Source organism: Lissotriton helveticus, chromosome 2_2 (genome assembly GCF_964261635.1).
Source record: "Lissotriton helveticus chromosome 2_2, aLisHel1.1, whole genome shotgun sequence".
NCBI classification, from domain to species: Eukaryota; Metazoa; Chordata; class Amphibia; order Caudata; family Salamandridae; genus Lissotriton; species Lissotriton helveticus.
The window spans coordinates 191,197,549-191,210,245 of record NC_136060.1 but is presented as its reverse complement, the minus strand read 5'-3'; positions in this window follow the sequence as shown (position 1 = coordinate 191,210,245).

The window sequence follows — 12,697 nt, the reverse complement described above, 5'->3', positions numbered from 1 at the left end:
TGCAGAGTGCAGAGTAGTGAGTGCAGAGTAGTGAGTGTAGAGTAGTGAGTGCAGAGTAGTGAGTGCAGAGTGGTGACTGCAGAGTGGTGACTGCAGAGTAGTGACTGCAGAGTGGTGACTGCAGAGTGGTGAGTGCAGAGTGGTGAGTGCAGAGTAGTGAGTGCAGAGTAGTGAGTGCAGAGTAGTGAGTGGAGAGTGTGAGTGCAGAGTGTGAGTGCAGGTTAGTGAGTGCAGAGTGCAGAGCAGTGAGTGCAGAGCAGTGAGTGCAGAGCAGTGAGTGCAGAGTGCAGAGCAGTGAGTGCAGAGTGCAGAGTAGTGAGTGCAGAGTGCAGAGTAGTGAGTGCAGAGTGCAGAGTAGTGAGTGCAGAGTGCAGAGTAGTGAGTGCAGAGTAGTGAGTGCAGAGTGCAGAGTAGTGAGTGCAGAGTGCAGAGTAGTGAGTGCAGAGTAGTGAGTGCAGAGTAGTGAGTGCAGAGTGCAGAGTAGTGAGTGCAGAGTGCAGAGTAGTGAGTGCAGAGTAGTGAGTGCAGAGTAGTGAGTGCAGAGTGCAGCGTAGTGAGTGCAGAGTGCAGAGTAGTGAGTGCAGAGTGCAGAGTAGTGAGTGCAGAGTAGTGAGTGCAGAGTGCAGAGTAGTGAGTGCAGAGTAGGGAGTGCAGAGTAGTGAGTGCAGAGTAGTGAGTGCAGAGTGCAGAGTAGTGAGTGCAGAGTGCAGAGTAGTGAGTGCAGAGTGCAGAGTAGTGAGTGCAGAGTAGTGAGTGCAGGGTAGTGAGTGCAGGGTAGTGAGTGCAGAGTAGTGAGTACAGAGTGCAGAGTAGTGCGTGCAGAGTAGTGAGTGCAGAGTGCAGAGTAGTGAGGGCAGAGTAGTGAGTGCAGGGTAGTGAGTGCAGGGTAGTGAGTGCAGGGTAGTGAGTGCAGGGTAGTGAGTGCAGAGTGCAGAGTAGTGAGTGCAGAGTAGTGAGTGCAGAGTGCAGGGTAGTGAGTGCAGAGTGCAGAGTAGTGAGTGCAGAGTAGTGAGTGCAGAGTAGTGAGTGCAGGGTAGTGAGTGCGGGGTGGTGAGTGCAGAGTAGTGAGTGCAGAGTAGTGAGTGCAGAGTGCAGAGTAGTGAGTGCAGAGTAGTGAGTGCAGAGTAGTGAGTGCAGAGTAGTGAGTGCAGGGTAGTGAGTGCAGGGTAGTGAGTGCAGAGTGCAGAGTAGTGAGTGTAGAGTGCAGAGTAGTGAGTGCAGAGTAGTGAGTGCAGGGTAGTGAGTGCAGGGTAGTGAGTGCAGGGTAGTGAGTGCAGAGTGCAGAGTAGTGAGTGCAGAGTAGTGAGTGCGGAGTGCAGAGTAGTGAGTGCAGAGTAGTGAGTGCAGAGTGCAGAGTAGTGAGTGCAGGGTAGTGGGTGCAGGGTAGTGAGTGCAGGGTAGTGAGCGCAGTGTAGTGAGTGCAGGGTAGTGTGTGCAGAGTAGTGAGTGCAGAGTGCAGAGTAGTGAGTGCAGAGTAGTGAGTGCAGAGAAGTGAGTGCAGAGTAGTGAGTGCAGAGTGCAGAGTAGTGAGTGCAGAGTGCAGAGTAGTGAGTGCAGAGTAGTGAGTGCAGAGTGCAGAGTAGTGAGTGCAGAGTAGTGAGTGCAGAGTAGTGAGTGCAGAGTAGTGAGTGCAGAGTAGTGAGTGCAGAGTGCAGAGTAGTGAGTGCAGAGTGCAGAGTAGTGAGTGCAGAGTGCAGAGTAGTGAGTGCAGAGTAGTGAGTGCAGAGTGTGGAGTAGTGAGTGCAGAGTAGTGAGTGCAGAGTAGTGAGTGCAGAGTGCAGAGTAGTGAGTGCAGAGTAGTGAGTGCAGAGTGCAGAGTTGTGAGTGCAGAGTGCAGAGTTGTGAGTGTAGAGTAGTGAGTGCAGAGTGCAGAGTAGTGAGTGCAGAGTGCAGAGTAGTGAGTGCAGAGTAGTGAGTGCAGAGTAGTGAGTGCAGAGTAGTGAGTGCAGAGTGCAGAGTAGTGAGTGCAGAGTAGTGAGTGCAGAGTGCAGAGTAGTGAGTGCAGAGTGCAGAGTAGTGAGTGCAGAGTAGTGAGTGCAGAGTGCAGAGTAGTGAGTGCAGAGTGCAGAGTAGTGAGTGCAGAGTACAGAGTAGTGAGTGCAGAGTAGTGAGTGCAGAGTGCAGAGTAGTGAGTGCAGAGTAGTGAGTGCAGAGTGCAGAGTAGTCAGAGTAGTGAGTGCAGAGTAGTGAGTGCAGAGTAGTGAGTGCAGAGTAGTGAGTGCAGAGTGCAGAGTAGTCAGAGTAGTGAGTGCAGAGTAGTGAGTGCAGAGTAGTGAGTGCAGAGTAGTGAGTGCAGAGTAGTGAGTGCAGAGTGAGTGTGCAGAGTAGTGAGTGCAGAGTAGTGAGTGCAGAGTGCAGAGTAGTGAGTGCAGAGTGCAGAGTAGTGAGTGCAGAGTAGTGAGTGCAGGGTAGTGAGTGCAGGGTAGTGAGTGCAGAGTGCAGAGTAGTGAGTGCAGAGTAGTGAGTGCAGAGTGCAGAGTAGTGAGTGCAGAGTAGTGAGTGCAGAGTGCAGAGTAGTGAGTGCAGGGTAGTGGGTGCAGGGTAGTGAGTGCAGGGTAGTGAGTGCAGGGTAGTGAGTGCAGGGTAGTGTGTGCAGAGTAGTGAGTGCAGAGTGCAGAGTTGTGAGTGCAGAGTGCAGAGTTGTGAGTGTAGAGTAGTGAGTGCAGAGTGCAGAGTAGTGAGTGCAGAGTAGTGAGTGCAGAGTGCAGAGTGCAGAGTAGTGAGTGCAGAGTAGTGAGTGCCGAGTAGTGAGTGCAGAGTAGTGAGTGCAGAGTAGTGAGTGCAGAGTAGTGAGTGCAGAGTGCAGAGTACTGCGTGCAGAGTAGTGAGTGCAGAGTAGTGAGTGCAGAGTAGTGAGTGCAGGGTAGTGAGTGCAGGGTAGTGAGTGCAGGGTAGTGAGTGCAGAGTGCAGAGTAGTGAGTGTAGAGTGCAGAGTAGTGAGTGCAGAGTAGTGAGTGCAGGGTAGTGAGTGCAGGGTAGTGAGTGCAGGGTAGTGAGTGCAGAGTGCAGAGTAGTGAGTGCAGAGTAGTGAGTGCGGAGTGCAGAGTAGTGAGTGCAGAGTAGTGAGTGCAGAGTGCAGAGTAGTGAGTGCAGGGTAGTAGGTGCAGGGTAGTGAGTGCAGGGTAGTGAGCGCAGGGTAGCGAGTGCAGGGTAGTGTGTGCAGAGTAGTGAGTGCAGAGTGCAGAGTAGTGAGTGCAGAGTAGTGAGTGCAGAGAAGTGCGTGCAGAGTAGTGAGTGCAGAGTGCAGAGTAGTGAGTGCAGAGTGCAGAGTAGTGAGTGAAGAGTAGTGAGTGCAGAGTGCAGAGTAGTGAGTGCAGAGTAGTGAGTGCAGAGTAGTGAGTGCAGAGTAGTGAGTGCAGAGTGCAGAGTAGTGAGTGCAGAGTGCAGAGTAGTGAGTGCAGAGTGCAGAGTAGTGAGTGCAGAGTAGTGAGTGCAGAGTGCGGAGTAGTGAGTGCAGAGTAGTGAGTGCAGAGTAGTGAGTGCAGAGTGCAGAGTAGTGAGTGCAGAGTGCAGAGTAGTGAGTGCAGAGTGCAGAGTTGTGAGTGCAGAGTGCAGAGTTGTGAGTGTAGAGTAGTGAGTGCAGAGTGCAGAGTAGTGAGTGCAGAGTAGTGAGTGCAGAGTGCAGAGTAGTGAGTGCAGAGTAGTGAGTGCAGAGTAGTGAGTGCAGAGTAGTGAGTGCAGAGTGCAGAGTAGTGAGTGCAGAGTGCAGAGTAGTGAGTGCAGAGTGCAGAGTAGTGAGTGCAGAGTAGTGAGTGCAGAGTGCAGAGTAGTGAGTGCAGAGTGCAGAGTAGTGAGTGCAGAGTACAGAGTAGTGAGTGCAGAGTAGTGAGTGCAGAGTGCAGAGTAGTGAGTGCAGAGTAGTGAGTGCAGAGTGCAGAGTAGTCAGAGTAGTGAGTGCAGAGTAGTGAGTGCAGAGTAGTGAGTGCAGAGTAGTGAGTGCAGAGTGCAGAGTAGTCAGAGTAGTGAGTGCAGAGTAGTGAGTGCAGAGTAGTGAGTGCAGAGTAGTGAGTGCAGAGTGAGTGTGCAGAGTAGTGAGTGCAGAGTAGTGAGTGCAGAGTGCAGAGTAGTGAGTGCAGAGTGCAGAGTAGTGAGTGCAGAGTAGTGAGTGCAGGGTAGTGAGTGCAGGGTAGTGAGTGCAGAGTGCAGAGTAGTGAGTGCAGAGTAGTGAGTGCAGAGTGCAGAGTAGTGAGTGCAGAGTAGTGAGTGCAGAGTGCAGAGTAGTGAGTGCAGGATAGTGGGTGCAGGGTAGTGAGTGCAGGGTAGTGAGTGCAGGGTAGTGAGTGCAGGGTAGTGTGTGCAGAGTAGTGAGTGCAGAGTGCAGAGTTGTGAGTGCAGAGTGCAGAGTTGTGAGTGTAGAGTAGTGAGTGCAGAGTGCAGAGTAGTGAGTGCAGAGTAGTGAGTGCAGAGTGCAGAGTGCAGAGTAGTGAGTGCAGAGTAGTGAGTGCCGAGTAGTGAGTGCAGAGTAGTGAGTGCAGAGTAGTGAGTGCAGAGTAGTGAGTGCAGAGTGCAGAGTAGTGAGTGCAGAGTGCAGAGTAGTGAGTGCAGAGTAGTGAGTGCAGAGTGCAGAGTAGTGAGTGCAGAGTAGTGAGTGCAGAGTAGTGAGTGCAGAGTAGTGAGTGCAGAGTAGTGAGTGCAGAGTGCAGAGTAGTGAGTGCAGAGTGCAGAGTAGTGAGTGCAGAGTGCAGAGTAGTGAGTGCAGAGTAGTGAGTCCAGAGTAGTGAGTGCAGAGTAGTGAGTGCAGAGTGCAGAGTTGAGTGCAGAGTAGTGAGTGCAGAGTAGTGAGTACAGAGTGCAGAGTAGTGAGTGCAGAGTGCAGAGTAGTGAGTGCAGAGTAGTGAGTGCAGAGTGCGGAGTAGTGAGTGCAGAGTAGTGAGTGCAGAGTAGTGAGTGCACAGTGCAGAGTAGTGAGTGCAGAGTAGTGAGTGCAGAGTGCAGAGTTGTGAGTGCAGAGTGCAGAGTTGTGAGTGTAGAGTAGTGAGTGCAGAGTGCAGAGTAGTGAGTGCAGAGTAGTGAGTGCAGAGTGCAGAGTAGTGAGTGCAGAGTAGTGAGTGCAGAGTAGTGAGTGCAGAGTAGTGAGTGCAGAGTGCAGAGTAGTGAGTGCAGAGTGCAGAGTAGTGAGTGCAGAGTGCAGAGTAGTGAGTGCAGAGTGCAGAGTAGTGAGTGCAGAGTAGTGAGTGCAGAGTGCAGAGTAGTGAGTGCAGAGTGCAGAGTAGTGAGTGCAGAGTACAGAGTAGTGAGTGCAGAGTAGTGAGTGCAGAGTGCAGAGTAGTGAGTGCAGAGCAGTGAGTGCAGAGTGCAGAGTAGTCAGAGTAGTGAGTGCAGAGTAGTGAGTGCAGAGTAGTGAGTGCAGAGTAGTGAGTGCAGAGTGCAGAGTAGTCAGAGTAGTGAGTGCAGAGTAGTGAGTGCAGAGTAGTGAGTGCAGAGTAGTGAGTGCAGAGTGAGTGTGCAGAGTAGTGAGTGCAGAGTAGTGAGTGCAGAGTGCAGAGTAGTGAGTGCAGAGTGCAGAGTAGTGAGTGCAGAGTAGTGAGTGCAGGGTAGTGAGTGCAGGGTAGTGAGTGCAGAGTGCAGAGTAGTGAGTGCAGAGTAGTGAGTGCAGAGTGCAGAGTAGTGAGTGCAGAGTAGTGAGTGCAGAGTGCAGAGTAGTGAGTGCAGGGTAGTGGGTGCAGGGTAGTGAGTGCAGGGTAGTGAGTGCAGGGTAGTGAGTGCAGGGTAGTGTGTGCAGAGTAGTGAGTGCAGAGTGCAGAGTTGTGAGTGCAGAGTGCAGAGTTGTGAGTGTAGAGTAGTGAGTGCAGAGTGCAGAGTAGTGAGTGCAGAGTAGTGAGTGCAGAGTGCAGAGTGCAGAGTAGTGAGTGCAGAGTAGTGAGTGCGGAGTAGTGAGTGCAGAGTAGTGAGTGCAGAGTAGTGAGTGCAGAGTAGTGAGTGCAGAGTGCAGAGTAGTGAGTGCAGAGTGCAGAGTAGTGAGTGCAGAGTAGTGAGTGCAGAGTGCAGAGTAGTGAGTGCAGAGTAGTGAGTGCAGAGTAGTGAGTGCAGAGTAGTGAGTGCAGAGTAGTGAGTGCAGAGTGCAGAGTAGTGAGTGCAGAGTGCAGAGTAGTGAGTGCAGAGTAGTGAGTGCAGAGTGCGGAGTAGTGAGTGCAGAGTAGTGAGTGCAGAGTAGTGAGTGCAGAGTGCAGAGTAGTGAGTGCAGAGTGCAGAGTGCAGAGTAGTGAGTGCAGAGTGCAGAGTTGTGAGTGCAGAGTGCAGAGTTGTGAGTGTAGAGTAGTGAGTGCAGAGTGCAGAGTAGTGAGTGCAGAGTAGTGAGTGCAGAGTGCAGAGTGCAGAGTAGTGAGTGCAGAGTAGTGAGTGCTGAGTAGTGAGTGCAGAGTAGTGAGTGCAGAGTGCAGAGTAGTGAGTGCAGAGTGCAGAGTGCAGAGTAGTGAGTGCAGAGTGCAGAGTAGAGAGTGCAGAGTGCAGAGTAGTGAGTGCAGAGTGCAGAGTAGTGAGTGCAGAGTGCAGAGTAGTGAGTGCAGAGTGCAGAGTAGTGAGTGCAGAGTAGTGAGTGCAGAGTGCAGAGTAGTGAGTGCAGAGTAGTGAGTGCAGAGTGCAGAGTAGTGAGTGCAGAGTGCAGAGTAGTGAGTGCAGAGTGCAGAGTAGTGAGTGCAGAGTAGTGAGTGCAGAGTAGTGAGTGCAGAGTAGTGAGTTCAGAGTAGTGAGTGCAGAGTGCAGAGTAGTGAGTGCAGAGTAGTGAGTCCAGAGTAGTGAGTGCAGAGTAGTGAGTGCAGAGTGCAGAGTTGAGTGCAGAGTAGTGAGTGCAGAGTAGTGAGTGCAGAGTGCAGAGTAGTGAGTGCAGAGTGCAGAGTAGTGAGTGCAGAGTAGTGAGTGCAGAGTGCAGAGTGCAGAGTAGTGAGTGCAGAGTAGTCAGTGCAGAGTATTGAGTGCAGAGTATTGTGTGCAGAGTATTGAGTGCAGAGTATTGAGTGCAGAGTAGTGAGTGTGCAGAGTAGTGAGTGTGCAGAGTAGTGAGTGTGCAGAGTAGTGAGTGCAGAGTAGTGAGTGCAGAGTGCAGAGTAGTGAGTGCAGAGTTGTGAGTGCAGAGTGTGAGTGCAGAGTGAGTGTGCAGAGTAGTGAGTGTGCATAGTGAGTGCAGTGTAGTGAGTGCAGAGTAGTGAGTGCAGAGTAGTGAGTGCCGAGTAGTGAGTGCAGAGTAGTGAGTGCAGAGTAGTGAGTGTGCATAGTGAGTGCAGAGTAGTGAGTGCAGTGTAGTGAGTGCAGAGTAGTGAGTGCAGAGTAGTGAGTGCAGAGTGCAGAGTAGTGAGTGTAGAGTGCAGAATAGTGAGTGCAGAATAGTGAGTGCAGAATAGTGAGTGCAGAGTAGTGAGTGCAGAGTAATGAGTGCAGAGTAGTGAGTGCAGAGTAGTGAGTGCAGAGTAGTGAGTGCAGAGTGCAGAGTAGTCAGAGTAGTGAGTGCAGAGTAGTGAGTGCAGAGTAGTGAGTGCAGAGTAGTGAGTGCAGAGTAGTGAGTGCAGAGTGCAGAGTAGTCAGAGTAGTGAGTGCAGAGTAGTGAGTGCAGAGTAGTGAGTGCAGAGTAGTGAGTGCAGAGTAGTGAGTGCAGAGTGAGTGTGCAGAGTAGTGAGTGCAGAGTGCAGAGTAGTGAGTGCAGAGTAGTGAGTGTAGAGTAGTGAGTGCAGAGTAGTGAGTGCAGAGTGGTGACTGCAGAGTGGTGACTGCAGAGTAGTGACTGCAGAGTGGTGACTGCAGAGTGGTGAGTGCAGAGTGGTGAGTGCAGAGTAGTGAGTGCAGAGTAGTGAGTGCAGAGTAGTGAGTGGAGAGTGTGAGTGCAGAGTGTGAGTGCAGGTTAGTGAGTGCAGAGTGCAGAGCAGTGAGTGCAGAGCAGTGAGTGCAGAGCAGTGAGTGCAGAGTGCAGAGCAGTGAGTGCAGAGTGCAGAGTAGTGAGTGCAGAGTGCAGAGTAGTGAGTGCAGAGTGCAGAGTAGTGAGTGCAGAGTGCAGAGTAGTGAGTGCAGAGTAGTGAGTGCAGAGTGCAGAGTAGTGAGTGCAGAGTGCAGAGTAGTGAGTGCAGAGTAGTGAGTGCAGAGTAGTGAGTGCAGAGTGCAGAGTAGTGAGTGCAGAGTGCAGAGTAGTGAGTGCAGAGTAGTGAGTGCAGAGTAGTGAGTGCAGAGTGCAGCGTAGTGAGTGCAGAGTGCAGAGTAGTGAGTGCAGAGTGCAGAGTAGTGAGTGCAGAGTAGTGAGTGCAGAGTGCAGAGTAGTGAGTGCAGAGTAGGGAGTGCAGAGTAGTGAGTGCAGAGTAGTGAGTGCAGAGTGCAGAGTAGTGAGTGCAGAGTGCAGAGTAGTGAGTGCAGAGTGCAGAGTAGTGAGTGCAGAGTAGTGAGTGCAGGGTAGTGAGTGCAGGGTAGTGAGTGCAGAGTAGTGAGTACAGAGTGCAGAGTAGTGCGTGCAGAGTAGTGAGTGCAGAGTGCAGAGTAGTGAGGGCAGAGTAGTGAGTGCAGGGTAGTGAGTGCAGGGTAGTGAGTGCAGGGTAGTGAGTGCAGGGTAGTGAGTGCAGAGTGCAGAGTAGTGAGTGCAGAGTAGTGAGTGCAGAGTGCAGGGTAGTGAGTGCAGAGTGCAGAGTAGTGAGTGCAGAGTAGTGAGTGCAGAGTAGTGAGTGCAGGGTAGTGAGTGCGGGGTGGTGAGTGCAGAGTAGTGAGTGCAGAGTAGTGAGTGCAGAGTGCAGAGTAGTGAGTGCAGAGTAGTGAGTGCAGAGTAGTGAGTGCAGAGTAGTGAGTGCAGGGTAGTGAGTGCAGGGTAGTGAGTGCAGGGTAGTGAGTGCAGAGTGCAGAGTAGTGAGTGTAGAGTGCAGAGTAGTGAGTGCAGAGTAGTGAGTGCAGGGTAGTGAGTGCAGGGTAGTGAGTGCAGGGTAGTGAGTGCAGAGTGCAGAGTAGTGAGTGCAGAGTAGTGAGTGCGGAGTGCAGAGTAGTGAGTGCAGAGTAGTGAGTGCAGAGTGCAGAGTAGTGAGTGCAGGGTAGTGGGTGCAGGGTAGTGAGTGCAGGGTAGTGAGCGCAGTGTAGTGAGTGCAGGGTAGTGTGTGCAGAGTAGTGAGTGCAGAGTGCAGAGTAGTGAGTGCAGAGAAGTGAGTGCAGAGTAGTGAGTGCAGAGTGCAGAGTAGTGAGTGCAGAGTGCAGAGTAGTGAGTGCAGAGTAGTGAGTGCAGAGTGCAGAGTAGTGAGTGCAGAGTAGTGAGTGCAGAGTAGTGAGTGCAGAGTAGTGAGTGCAGAGTAGTGAGTGCAGAGTGCAGAGTAGTGAGTGCAGAGTGCAGAGTAGTGAGTGCAGAGTGCAGAGTAGTGAGTGCAGAGTAGTGAGTGCAGAGTGTGGAGTAGTGAGTGCAGAGTAGTGAGTGCAGAGTAGTGAGTGCAGAGTGCAGAGTAGTGAGTGCAGAGTAGTGAGTGCAGAGTGCAGAGTTGTGAGTGCAGAGTGCAGAGTTGTGAGTGTAGAGTAGTGAGTGCAGAGTGCAGAGTAGTGAGTGCAGAGTGCAGAGTAGTGAGTGTAGAGTAGTGAGTGCAGAGTAGTGAGTGCAGAGTAGTGAGTGCAGAGTGCAGAGTAGTGAGTGCAGAGTAGTGAGTGCAGAGTGCAGAGTAGTGAGTGCAGAGTGCAGAGTAGTGAGTGCAGAGTAGTGAGTGCAGAGTGCAGAGTAGTGAGTGCAGAGTGCAGAGTAGTGAGTGCAGAGTACAGAGTAGTGAGTGCAGAGTAGTGAGTGCAGAGTGCAGAGTAGTGAGTGCAGAGTAGTGAGTGCAGAGGGCAGAGTAGTCAGAGTAGTGAGTGCAGAGTAGTGAGTGCAGAGTAGTGAGTGCAGAGTAGTGAGTGCAGAGTGCAGAGTAGTCAGAGTAGTGAGTGCAGAGTAGTGAGTGCAGAGTAGTGAGTGCAGAGTAGTGAGTGCAGAGTAGTGAGTGCAGAGTGAGTGTGCAGAGTAGTGAGTGCAGAGTAGTGAGTGCAGAGTGCAGAGTAGTGAGTGCAGAGTGCAGAGTAGTGAGTGCAGAGTAGTGAGTGCAGGGTAGTGAGTGCAGGGTAGTGAGTGCAGAGTGCAGAGTAGTGAGTGCAGAGTAGTGAGTGCAGAGTGCAGAGTAGTGAGTGCAGAGTAGTGAGTGCAGAGTGCAGAGTAGTGAGTGCAGGGTAGTGGGTGCAGGGTAGTGAGTGCAGGGTAGTGAGTGCAGGGTAGTGAGTGCAGGGTAGTGTGTGCAGAGTAGTGAGTGCAGAGTGCAGAGTTGTGAGTGCAGAGTGCAGAGTTGTGAGTGTAGAGTAGTGAGTGCAGAGTGCAGAGTAGTGAGTGCAGAGTAGTGAGTGCAGAGTGCAGAGTGCAGAGTAGTGAGTGCAGAGTAGTGAGTGCCGAGTAGTGAGTGCAGAGTAGTGAGTGCAGAGTAGTGAGTGCAGAGTAGTGAGTGCAGAGTGCAGAGTACTGCGTGCAGAGTAGTGAGTGCAGAGTAGTGAGTGCAGAGTAGTGAGTGCAGGGTAGTGAGTGCAGGGTAGTGAGTGCAGGGTAGTGAGTGCAGGGTAGTGAGTGCAGAGTGCAGAGTAGTGAGTGTAGAGTGCAGAATAGTGAGTGCAGAGTAGTGAGTGCAGGGTAGTGAGTGCAGGGTAGTGAGTGCAGGGTAGTGAGTGCAGAGTAGTGAGTGCGGAGTGCAGAGTAGTGAGTGCAGAGTAGTGAGTGCAGAGTGCAGAGTAGTGAGTGCAGGGTAGTAGGTGCAGGGTAGTGAGTGCAGGGTAGTGAGCGCAGGGTAGTGAGTGCAGGGTAGTGTGTGCAGAGTAGTGAGTGCAGAGTGCAGAGTAGTGAGTGCAGAGTAGTGAGTGCAGAGAAGTGCGTGCAGAGTAGTGAGTGCAGAGTGCACAGTAGTGAGTGCAGAGTGCAGAGTAGTGAGTGAAGAGTAGTGAGTGCAGAGTGCAGAGTAGTGAGTGCAGAGTAGTGAGTGCAGAGTAGTGAGTGCAGAGTAGTGAGTGCAGAGTGCAGAGTAGTGAGTGCAGAGTGCAGAGTAGTGAGTGCAGAGTAGTGAGTGCAGAGTGCGGAGTAGTGAGTGCAGAGTAGTGAGTGCAGAGTAGTGAGTGCAGAGTGCAGAGTAGTGAGTGCAGAGTAGTGAGTGCAGAGTGCAGAGTTGTGAGTGCAGAGTGCAGAGTTGTGAGTGTAGAGTAGTGAGTGCAGAGTGCAGAGTAGTGAGTGCAGAGTAGTGAGTGCAGAGTGCAGAGTAGTGAGTGCAGAGTAGTGAGTGCAGAGTAGTGAGTGCAGAGTAGTGAGTGCAGAGTGCAGAGTAGTGAGTGCAGAGTGCAGAGTAGTGAGTGCAGAGTGCAGAGCAGTGAGTGCAGAGTGCAGAGTAGTGAGTGCAGAGTAGTGAGTGCAGAGTGCAGAGTAGTGAGTGCAGAGTGCAGAGTAGTGAGTGCAGAGTACAGAGTAGTGAGTGCAGAGTAGTGAGTGCAGAGTGCAGAGTAGTGAGTGCAGAGTAGTGAGTGCAGAGTGCAGAGTAGTCAGAGTAGTGAGTGCAGAGTAGTGAGTGCAGAGTAGTGAGTGCAGAGTAGTGAGTGCAGAGTGCAGAGTAGTCAGAGTAGTGAGTGCAGAGTAGTGAGTGCAGAGTAGTGAGTGCAGAGTAGTGAGTGCAGAGTGAGTGTGCAGAGTAGTGAGTGCAGAGTAGTGAGTGCAGAGTGCAGAGTAGTGAGTGCAGAGTGCAGAGTAGTGAGTGCAGAGTAGTGAGTGCAGGGTAGTGAGTGCAGGGTAGTGAGTGCAGAGTGCAGAGTAGTGAGTGCAGAGTGCAGAGTAGTGAGTGCAGAGTAGTGAGTGCAGAGTGCAGAGTAGTGAGTGCAGGGTAGTGGGTGCAGGGTAGTGAGTGCAGGGTAGTGAGTGCAGGGTAGTGTGTGCAGAGTAGTGAGTGCAGAGTACAGAGTTGTGAGTGCAGAGTGCAGAGTTGTGAGTGTAGAGTAGTGAGTGCAGAGTGCAGAGTAGTGAGTGCAGAGTAGTGAGTGCAGAGTGCAGAGTGCAGAGTAGTGAGTGCAGAGTAGTGAGTGCCGAGTAGTGAGTGCAGAGTAGTGAGTGCAGAGTAGTGAGTGCAGAGTAGTGAGTGCAGAGTGCAGAGTAGTGAGTGCAGAGTGCAGAGTAGTGAGTGCAGAGTAGTGAGTGCAGAGTGCAGAGTAGTGAGTGCAGAGTAGTGAGTGCAGAGTAGTGAGTGCAGAGTAGTGAGTGCAGAGTAGTGAGTGCAGAGTGCAGAGTAGTGAGTGCAGAGTGCAGAGTAGTGAGTGCAGAGTGCAGAGTAGTGAGTGCAGAGTAGTGAGTGCAGAGTGCGGAGTAGTGAGTGCAGAGTAGTGAGTGCAGAGTAGTGAGTGCAGAGTGCAGAGTAGTGAGTGCAGAGTGCAGAGTGCAGAGTAGTGAGTGCAGAGTGCAGAGTTGTGAGTGCAGAGTGCAGAGTTGTGAGTGTAGAGTAGTGAGTGCAGAGTGCAGAGTAGTGAGTGCAGAGTAGTGAGTGCAGAGTGCAGAGTAGTGAGTGCAGAGTACAGAGTAGTGAGTGCAGAGTGCAGAGTAGTGAGTGCAGAGTGCAGAGTAGTGAGTGCAGAGTGCAGAGTAGTGAGTGCAGAGTAGTGAGTGCAGAGTGCAGAGTAGTGAGTGCAGAGTAGTGAGTGCAGAGTGCAGAGTAGTGAGTGCAGAGTGCAGAGTAGTGAGTGCAGAGTGCAGAGTAGTGAGTGCAGAGTAGTGAGT